This window comes from Triticum dicoccoides, chromosome 6A (assembly GCF_002162155.2).
Source record: "Triticum dicoccoides isolate Atlit2015 ecotype Zavitan chromosome 6A, WEW_v2.0, whole genome shotgun sequence".
NCBI classification, from domain to species: domain Eukaryota; kingdom Viridiplantae; phylum Streptophyta; class Magnoliopsida; order Poales; family Poaceae; genus Triticum; species Triticum dicoccoides.
In genome coordinates this window covers 66,678,604-66,688,393 of record NC_041390.1, presented here as the reverse complement: position 1 = coordinate 66,688,393, position 9,790 = coordinate 66,678,604, and the positions used below count along the sequence as shown (strand labels likewise).

Sequence of the window (9,790 nt, the reverse complement as noted above, 5' to 3'; positions counted from 1 at the left end):
TAAATATCATGATAGAGCTTCCTAAAGCATATTGTCTCGCAAAAAACTTAAAAGTGGTTTCTAGTGTATTATTAGGTAAGTACTCCCTCTATTTCTAAATATATGACCTTTTAGGCTTTTAGGGATTTTAATACGAGAGGAGCGTTTTGGAGGACGAGCACCATGAAGCTCGGAATCTCAACCAACTGTTCGTCCTTCAGGATGTGTGTATCGTGAATTTTCAGTTGTATACTGGCGCACAGAGGTGTCGTGGAGTAGTATGTTAGCTTTCTACATGGGCCGCGGGTGGATTGTATGATTGAATGAACAGGGAGCGACTACAATAGAAGAAGGGCCATGGGTGCAAAAATAGAAAAAACATGGCTGGGCCATCTGATCCTGGATGAAGGGCCCAGATTATTGTGGGTGGATCTGAGCACACAGGCACTATGTTATTTGCACAAAACTCCTTTGGTTCTACTCTTTTTGCTTTTAGAACCACCTCCTCCTTCCTAAGAACGCAACAATGCAGACCCAAAATCCTCCAATGTGTAGCTGGGCGATAGCAAGGGCTTGCCGACGGTGGCGGCGGGCCAGATCCGGTGGCTAGCTGGGCGACTGCGCCCAGCGGAGGTCCAGATCCAGCACCCGACCGTCTTGTCGGCTTCCTGGCTGCCTCGACAGACCTCCCCTGTGCGGACAAGTACTCTGCTCTTCGTCACCGCCAGCGCGCCGCCGCACAGCGCATCGAGAGGAACGAGGGTGTTGTTGCCAAGGAGGAGGTCTCCATGCACCGCCACTTCGACGACCTCCGCGCCCTCGGCAGGTACTCGACTCCGCCCGCGCCCACGTTCTTCCATCTTGATCCCGGAGCTTCTTAGCTCCTTGGGTGGTTGTATCGTTTGGTTTGGGAAACAAATTTTCACTGGGATGGTTTCTGAAGCGTGAGGACAACAGCCACTGTCCCATCTTCTGTCGGTATGCCTAGGGGAGACCGTATGCCTATGCCATAAATCTAAATCAGGACATTGTTGAGATGGTGGAAATTAGTAGTACATGTTTAGATTATGTTGGGGCATTCGATGCCTGTGATTCTGGCTAAGCTAATTTGAGTACCAAATTCAGTTAATTTGGAAAGATTCGGTGTTGATTAGCCATAACAAAAAATATAATGTCTGCTTACTTAAATTTTTTGACTGAGCAGCTAGTTCATGCGCTGCTGGGATATGGTTTCTTTCAACTTGATAGGAATAACAGGGATATCTCCATAGTTTTAAATAGCCGGCTATAGCCCCGCTATAGCTCCGCTATAGCTGTTTGAGCATGTTGCCGCTAAATGATTTCATGCACAATTTGCCGCTATAGCCTCGCTATAGCCCGCTATAGCTCAGCTATAGCTGTTTTTAAGGGTCGCCGCTATATGCCATAGCCTGCTATTTAAAACATTGGATATCTCTCGTATCCATGAACATAAATATTAATCACTGGACAAGCTTGCTATGCTTTTACTAGATTTTCGAGCAGTTCTGTATTTTGAAATTTCATCCTCTTCTCGGATATTGTACATGGGAACAAACTAATCTCATCTACCTATTAAATTACCTGCATGTGAAGTGCTTGCAGGCACAAGACTGAAATTCGTTACACTTGCAATATGTGCCACTTCACTGATTTCTGAGAGTTCAATATCTATTTTTCCAGTATAATGTCATTGAAACTACAATCATGACAAATTTGGTTTGGTGAAACAATTATACTAGCTCTTTGGTTTTCCTCATGTAGCTTTTATGATACTACGATTGCAAAAAGAACAATGGCAACTTTTTCACCTTTTGTATGTAGAAAAGACTCTCTTTCTGTATATCTTTTTAGTTTGCAACCTTAACATTACAATCTTGGAATTGGGGCTGATTTCTCAATTTCTTCTCTGCGTACGACGGATAGATCGAAGCTCTTCAACTAGTACTAAGTTTGTTCTCCGCTGTTTTGGTGTTGCATCTTGAACTGAAATGGAGGGAAGTAGTGAGACATAGCCTTCAGGAGAGCCCACAGTTCCAGTAATTGCAAAATTTATACCAACACTACCAGGTGAGAAGATATAGTCCAGAAAGGCAAGAAAATTTTGTCATTACCTAATTTTCCGTTAATCCCTTCTTTGGTGTTTTTTGCTGAATATTTGTTTGCAGTCGTGGAATCGGTCAATAGTAGTGCTCAAAATCAAGATTTCAGCGATGCTACCTCGTCTGCAGAGATTAATTCTCTAATGCTTCTTATTGAATTTCTTTGCCATTATTGTATGTCCATCATTAGGCTATCTTTGTGGTTTACTGGTCATAGGTAATATTATTCTTCTCGAACCCATGACTGCTCTGGAGTGATTAAATTTTCCAGTGGCTTCTCTGTCCAGTATAGAATTTGTCTATAATTTTCCTTCCAAACAAATGGTATTGTTTATACTCATATTACCACAAAATCACCATTTCTTTGTGTCTTTGGTGCTAAATTAAAAGTACCTGACCAATAAGAGGCGCTTTACAGGAGTGGAAACCAACAGCTTCAGTGCACATGCAAAACATTGTGGCCTGCACTTGTAGTGCTGCTGTCAGCAAATATGTGTGCACTAAGGCAATATTAGGTCACAGGATATAATTAGCAGGAAATGTCCATTGGAGGGAGTAAATGGCTGATTGTTTTGACCTACTTGGGCTTGACTTGGGATAGTCCTTCGGTTGCTAACCATCCATTGAGCCATAAAACTTATAATGTAATATCAATACATCAGTATAGCCGGTCGTAAGTTGTATGCAAGTCTTATTGGGATGACGAGCTGTGAAAATAGATACAATTGATCAGTCATTGTCAAATTGTAAATATATTTTGTCGTACGATATTCTTTTCGTTTTCTCTTCAGTGGTCTAACTCCGCCTATGTCTTCTAGGCATAGCCGGTCCCAAGCCCGGGTAAAGGAGGAGGGTTGTGATAGGCTTGGCGAGCCAACGTAAAAACTAGCCAGTCCCATAGGTATGAAACCCATTTGAGCGAGAATAGTACTAGGATGGGTGACCTCCTAGGAAGTCCTCGTGAAAGGGTTTCATATCTAAGGGTTGTGATAGGCTTGGCGAGCCAACATAAAAACTAGCCATCTTTTGGGTATGAAACCCATTTGGGCGAGAGTAGTACTAGGATGGGTGACCTCCTGGGAAGTCCTCGTGAAAGGGTTTCATATCTAGCCTACCCCAACTTGTTTGGGATAAAAGGCTTCGTAAGTAAGTTTCTCTTCAGTGGTCTGACATGTGCCTCTGTGCTGCAGCATCAAGGTTTTACTTTTGTCATCTATGAGTTAGCAAAAGAACTTGAATTGCATTATTAATTGTTCAATACATATACACGATCAGGATTAGAGAACATAATTTCCTATTTCTTTCCTTGTAATGTAAAGTATATTTTTTTCCTTGTATTTGTAGATGCATGATGCCCTGACAACCGGAAACATCAAGACCGCAGATGGATATAAGAAGCTTTTATCAAAGTCTTCCCTTTCTGACGATTGAGAGAATTTCTATGGAAGATATATTTAACTGTGTTTTTTGATTATGCATCTGTACGTGTCTGTGCTCAACTGAATCGTGTTTGCTTGGTGTGACCTCTCCCAGAACAAGAAGCTTATGAGCAAGAAGTGGTAGAACTGGAGGGGAATGCTAGAGCTTTTCTATTATGACCATCAAGATAGTAGAGCTTATCGTTTTAAATAGCAATGCATGTTGAGTGGTGATCATATTTACTCTGTCTTGTTGGCCATGTACTAAAAATGATGCTACCATGTCTCATCAAGATATGTATGCTTGTGATATGCTCAATCCGGGATGGTCCAGTCTGATGTTAGTTATGCTTCAAACGGTGGCTTTGCAGTGACAATCATATTCAACTTCTTTTTGCATAATTAGTGATGGAGTACAAGCCACTGAAATGTGCATGTTTTTGCAGTGACAACCATATTCAGCTTCAAAGGGTGGCTTTGCAGTGACAACCATATATGAATACTGAAATATGCATGGTTTTCATAAAGTAGATACGTGCAAAGATTTTATGGGGCTTCATCACTGTGCAAATTTTGTTTATAACTAATTGCTAGTAGGCGAGATGAAATATCACCCCAAATATTTGGGGTCGTTGGACAAAATGAATGGAGAGAGATGAAATACTTGAGGTGATTACTGCAAAAGTTTTGTTTTAGAACTAATTGCTAGTAGGGTTTTTTCATAAAATATACATAAGTGGATGAGATCCTTTCATCAAAATTTGTGCCATCCACCTACGATCCAGTGGCTCAGATATGTTTTTCTATTTTTGCACCCATGACCCTTCTTCTATTGTAGTCGCTCCCGAATGAACACTATGTGCCTCCTGGGCGCATTTAAAGCTGGTATGAACGGCTCGCTTACATTTCGTTGATGTTTGCCGCGCTGCACATCTGCTTGGCCAGCGCCCTAGTTGCCTAGCCAGCGCCTAACTACTACGAAATACTTGAAAATAAAAAAACTACTATGCTAATAGCACACCATATGAAGGTAAAAAGAAACTAGCACACTATAAGTTGTTTCTTTTTTTTTAAATTGGCGTTGTTTCTATTTCTAGTAGCACATTGAAAGTGTGTTATATCGGCTAGAGGGGGGGGGGGGGTTGAATAGGCGATTTTTATGAAATTCTTCACTGAGGAATTTGCCGGTGAGGAAATTCCTTAGCGAAGAACTACTAGCAGCGGAATAAGTACTCAAAAGTAAACATAACAGAACATAAGCATAGTCATCATGATGAAATGACGACAGGCACAGAGTACATGAAGCGTAAGCACATGATAACACAAGATGAAGACAAATAGACTGAAGAAATTGAACTAAGGAAATTGAGAAAGTCTTCAGTCAAAGTCTTCAAACACAGATATGAACAAGCACACAACAAGGAAATGAAAGAGTTGAGGAAATAGAACCAGTAAGCTTGATGAAGACAACGGTTTAGTAGACCAGTTCGAACTGCTGTCTCAGTTGTACATCTGGTTGGAGCGGTTGAGTATTTAAACTCGAGGACACATAGTCCCGGACACCCAGTCCTGAGCACGTAGCTCAGGACACCAAGTCCTCACTGTATTCTCCTTGAGCTAAGGTCACACAGACCTCGCCCAATCACTCGTGGTAAGTCTTCAGGCGACTTCCAAACCTTCACAAACTTGGTCACTCGGTGATCCACAATTCCTCTTGGATGCTCTAGACCATGACGCCTAACCGTCTGGAAGAAGCACAGTCTTCAAAGGTAACAAGCGTCGGATCCACACAGGATCAATCTCTTCAGTGATACTCAATCACTTGGGGTTTGTAGGTGTTTGGGTTTTTCCTAACTTGATGATTTTCGCTCAAAGTCCTCAGAGGATGGGTTGCTCTCAAATGACAAGTGTCAGTTTCTCTCGGAGCAGCCAACCAGCTAGTGGTTGTAGGGGGCGGCTATTTATAGCCCAGGGAGCAGCCCGACATGATAAGACATAAATGCCCTTTAATGATATGACCGTTAGGTGGGTAGATATTTTGGGACAGCTGGCGCATAGCACATCAATGATCGGAATTTTGAGTAGCAAAATTCCCAGGGCTATCATGTTCCTCACTGTGTAGGCAATCCGCACTGGCGAATTCCTAACTCCCCAGTCAGAATAAATTCCTGAGAGATCATAAGAACTTCTACTCTGTCACTGAAGAATATGACTAGACTATATGAGATTTCCAATGGCTTCACTCGAAGGGATTGGTAGGTGTAAGATTTTGAGTTGAGCATCACATGAAAATATTTTCTTAGTATTTCCTCGACCCCCTTTAACAGTACGATGTTTCCTATGACTCAAGAAAGAGAAAATAAAACTACGAAAACAAAAGTCTTCACGCTTCATGTTCCTCGAATGAATACGAAGTCTTCAAGGTCACACCAATTTCTTCACTTTCAAAGTCTTCAGAAAGCCAAAGTCTTCAGTCAAAGAACTTCATTTTTAGGGGTCGACTTTCTCTGTAAATATCAAACTCTTCATAGACTTATAGACCTGTGTACACTCATAAATGCATTAGTCCCTTAACCTATAAGTCTTCAATACACCAAAATTACTAAGGGGCACTAGATGCACTTACAATCTCCCCCTTTTTGGTGATTGATGACAATATAGGTTAAGTTTTCAATGAGGATAAACATATGAAGTGTAAATACTGATATTGAGAAATTTGATTGCAAGATATAGAAGACCCCCCCTCCCGAATATGTGCATAGTGAGGAATTTGCTTTTGAAGTAATGCACACTTGAAGAGTTGAATCATGGAGATCTCCTCCTATATCTTGTAATTCATACACGCATTTGACATATAACAGTGAAGAATTTGAAATGCATGATGAAATATGGTGACTGATGTAATTCAGCATGCGTGCAATAATATTAACAAGGAATAAGCATGCAGAAAAAATGTCTCAAGAGTATTAGAGCAACATCGGGTTTAAGTTTACAACTCGATCCAATAAAGTCTCAGAAGAACGAGATTTGTAACTTGAAAAAAACGCCCATATAGAAAGACCCGCTTGAAAACTAACTCAAAATTCTCCCCCTTTGTCATCAAGTGACCAAAAGGATCGAATATGAGGACTAACGCCCCTGAAGAATATCAAGTTGATGAAGGAGCACCAGCGTTGTTGGGGTCGTTTGTCGTAGTAGGGCCTGCCGTAGTGTCATCCAAGTCTTCATTCTCATCAGTGTCGCGCGATGAATAAAATGAGCTGGCCACCAGAGAAGGAACCTTGTCCTTCTTGAATTTCTTCGGTGGAGGTTCAGACCAGTCAAAATCTTCCTTGAGACCCATTTTCTTCAGATCTTCTTCACCATATAGATATGGCAGTATTGCCCAGGTGCGACCGAAGACTTCATGGAGGTAGTAATGGTTTTTCTTCACTGCATTGTGTGTAGCAGTCATGTTGTGAAGAAATGAACCAAACTGATGCTTAACCCATTTATGATTTTGATCCACCTTCTGGTGAAGACTAAGCAGAACCTCACGATCAGTCATCACACGAGGAGCAGTGGCTTGAGGAGTAGACTTGGATGCATTGCCAGAGTCATGTGTGGCAGAGTCATCATTGGTGGAATAAGAGGCAGCTTTGCGAAACCGACCATCCAATGAACGAATGCCTTCATCTATAACAATTGGTCCTTGCCCTTTTCATCAACTGAGGAATAGGTCTGCTTGAGGACTTCAATTGGGGGCAAGTAACTGAGGTGATTCTGAAAATCAGCTTTGTAGTTGAGTGAAGACCTTGTCCTGAGGAATCTCATAATCCAAGGTGCATAAGGCTTCAGCTCAAACGGAGACAGTGCAACATTTGCCAGAGTCCTCATGAAGAAATCGTGATAATTGACAGAAATGCCATGTACGATGTTGAATACCAGATTCTTCATGATGCCAACAATTTCCTTATCAGATGAGTCGTGGCCTTTGATAGGACTCATTGTCCTCGTAAGAATACGATAGACAGTTCTGGGCACATAGAGTAATTCCTTCACGAGGAATTTGGTTCGTGGGGCCTGACCTGGCTTCAAAGGTTTCATCAGAACCTGCATGTAGTGATTTGTAAGCTCAGGTTCACTGTAGATGCAACGAGCTTCTTCAAGGGGAGGACTGAGTGGTAAGGCACGAAGCAATTCAGACGCTGGTGCGGTGTAGTGAGTGTTTTCAGACATCCAGTCTAGCACCCATGAATTCACATCTTCAGAATCTCCTGTGATGTGCAGCGTTGCATAAAATTGAAGAATTAGTTCTTCATTCCAATCATAGATGTCAGAGCAAAAATTTAACAGTCCAGTGTCGTGAAGAACACTGAGGACTGGTGCGAAGCATGACAGAGATTCCATATCCACGTGAGGAATATGCTCATGGTAGAAGATTTTCTCTTTGTTGAACAGCACTGAGGAATAGAAATTGGCTTGACTAGCAGTCCAGAAACGCCTCTTCCTAATGCGAGCAGAGTTATAAGGGTTGTAGTCTTCGAAGAATACATGCTCGCCGAAGAAATCATCAGCCTTGAACTTTTGCTTGCGCGAGAATGGATCCTTTGGTTTGGGCAGAGGAGTGTCAGTGAGTTGCATCACGACCTCAGGAATCGCAATCTCAGGTTCTTCAGGCTGAGAAATTTCTGGTTTCTCTTCACTGACAGTCTGTGTCTTCAGATGTTCAGCAGCAGCAGTTTCTTCAGCACTAGTGGCTGGAATTTCTTCACGCACAGATGAAGTGGGGTGAGTTTCTTCAGAGCCCATTTGAACAGTTTGTGCAGGTGACTGAGGTATTTGCTGCAACGATGTGAGCATTGGAGAGTTTGGATGCTGACTTTCCCAGAATTCATCACTTATTACTGGTGTGGAGCAGCCAACGTACACATCTTCATCTTCCATTTCTTCAACGCCAGCCTCTTCAGCTGTGAACTGAGGCATGGGCGAGGAGATGACAGGTGTTGAAGGGATCGTATCCACTTCAATTTCTTCATCCAACTGCTCAGACGAAGCAGCAGAAGGAGTTTATTCATCAGATCCGCTGGGGATCACATATTCTTCATCAAAAAGAACAAGGTCCTTCGATGGCATGGTTGAGATTGGAACAACATCAATGAGATTAGCAAATGAACTGGTCAAAGGCTTCATCTTCTTCGGAGCTGAAGAATCTGAAGTAGCTGATGCTTTCCTTTTCTTCACTGCTGCACGCTCTGCAGCCTTGGTTTTCTTCACATCTGATGCAGATGGAGGTATCGGAGTTGGTGTTGGCGCAGGAGGAGCAGAGGAATCTAGTTGATTTTCTTCAGGCACAACTGATGTAGTTTCCCTAATTTCTTCAGTTTCTTCAGGCGCACCACTAGTGGATGCCCTGGCAATTTCTTCAGCAGCTGGAATGCATCAGCCCTGGAACTCACATTTTCTTCAGCAGCCTGATTTTCATCAGCGAAGCTGGCATGTTCTTCAGTCGGCTGAACAGATGCTTCAGCCTGAGGAACTTCCTGTTGCATTGGGGCTGCAACATTTGAGGTGAAGTTACCAACGAGTCTCACAAAACGAACTTTGACTCCAAGCCAATCAGCATGGTGTGCGTCAAATTCATCACTGAGTTTCTTGATCTCAGATTGAGTAGTGACAAGTTCTTTAGTTGTCATAGAGACAACATTTTTTTTCAGATAGCGCTCCTTCTTATACTGTGCTTTCTTGATCTGCCTGGCCTTCTCAAATTTCCATTTTTCTTCTTGAATGAAGTGAGTCAGCATGTGACTTTGGCCAGGAGTCAGCTTGAAGTCAGGCATGGGAGTGTTGGGGTCCTTGTGCCAAACGTCAATGTATTCGAGGATCAACTTGGGATCCAAAAGCAGTGGCACATTTGTTCCCTTGGCTCTAGCGGTCCTGACTTGCCTATCTCTGATGATTTTAGCAAGTTCATCATCATCAGCTTCGTCTTCTTTAGAAGGCACTTGGAAGGCGACCTGCTTCTTCTAAGGACTAGGGCGAGGACCTCGTCCAGCAGTGGCCTTTGTCTTCAGTAGAGAGGGTCCCGTTGAGGAATTTGGTGCAGCCGAGGAACTAGCTGAAGCTCCTGAGGCAATAGAGACGTTGTGGTCCTTTGACATGTGGCGAGATGCACAGGTGCAGAGGACTTTGTCGGAGCGGCCGAAGACTTTGGCGGAGGAGATGAGGACTTTTGAGGAACTGGAGCAGCATGAGGAATTGGCCGTGAGGGTTTTGAGGATTCTAGCCGTGAGG

General features: G+C 42.8%; 1 long non-coding RNA gene across 2 annotated transcripts; it reads left to right on the top strand.

The window, feature by feature from the left end:
- The first annotated feature begins 487 nt into the window (after window positions 1–487).
- Window positions 488–3,916, top strand: LOC119314989. Of its 2 annotated transcripts, XR_005152527.1 has the most exons (4): window positions 488–805; window positions 1,924–2,067; window positions 2,166–2,316; window positions 3,444–3,916. It is a non-coding gene; the product is annotated as an uncharacterized LOC119314989 (long non-coding RNA). The 2 variants fall into 2 exon arrangements; XR_005152526.1 differs by lacking the exon at window positions 2,166–2,316.
- Window positions 3,917–9,790: the final 5,874 nt, after the last annotated feature.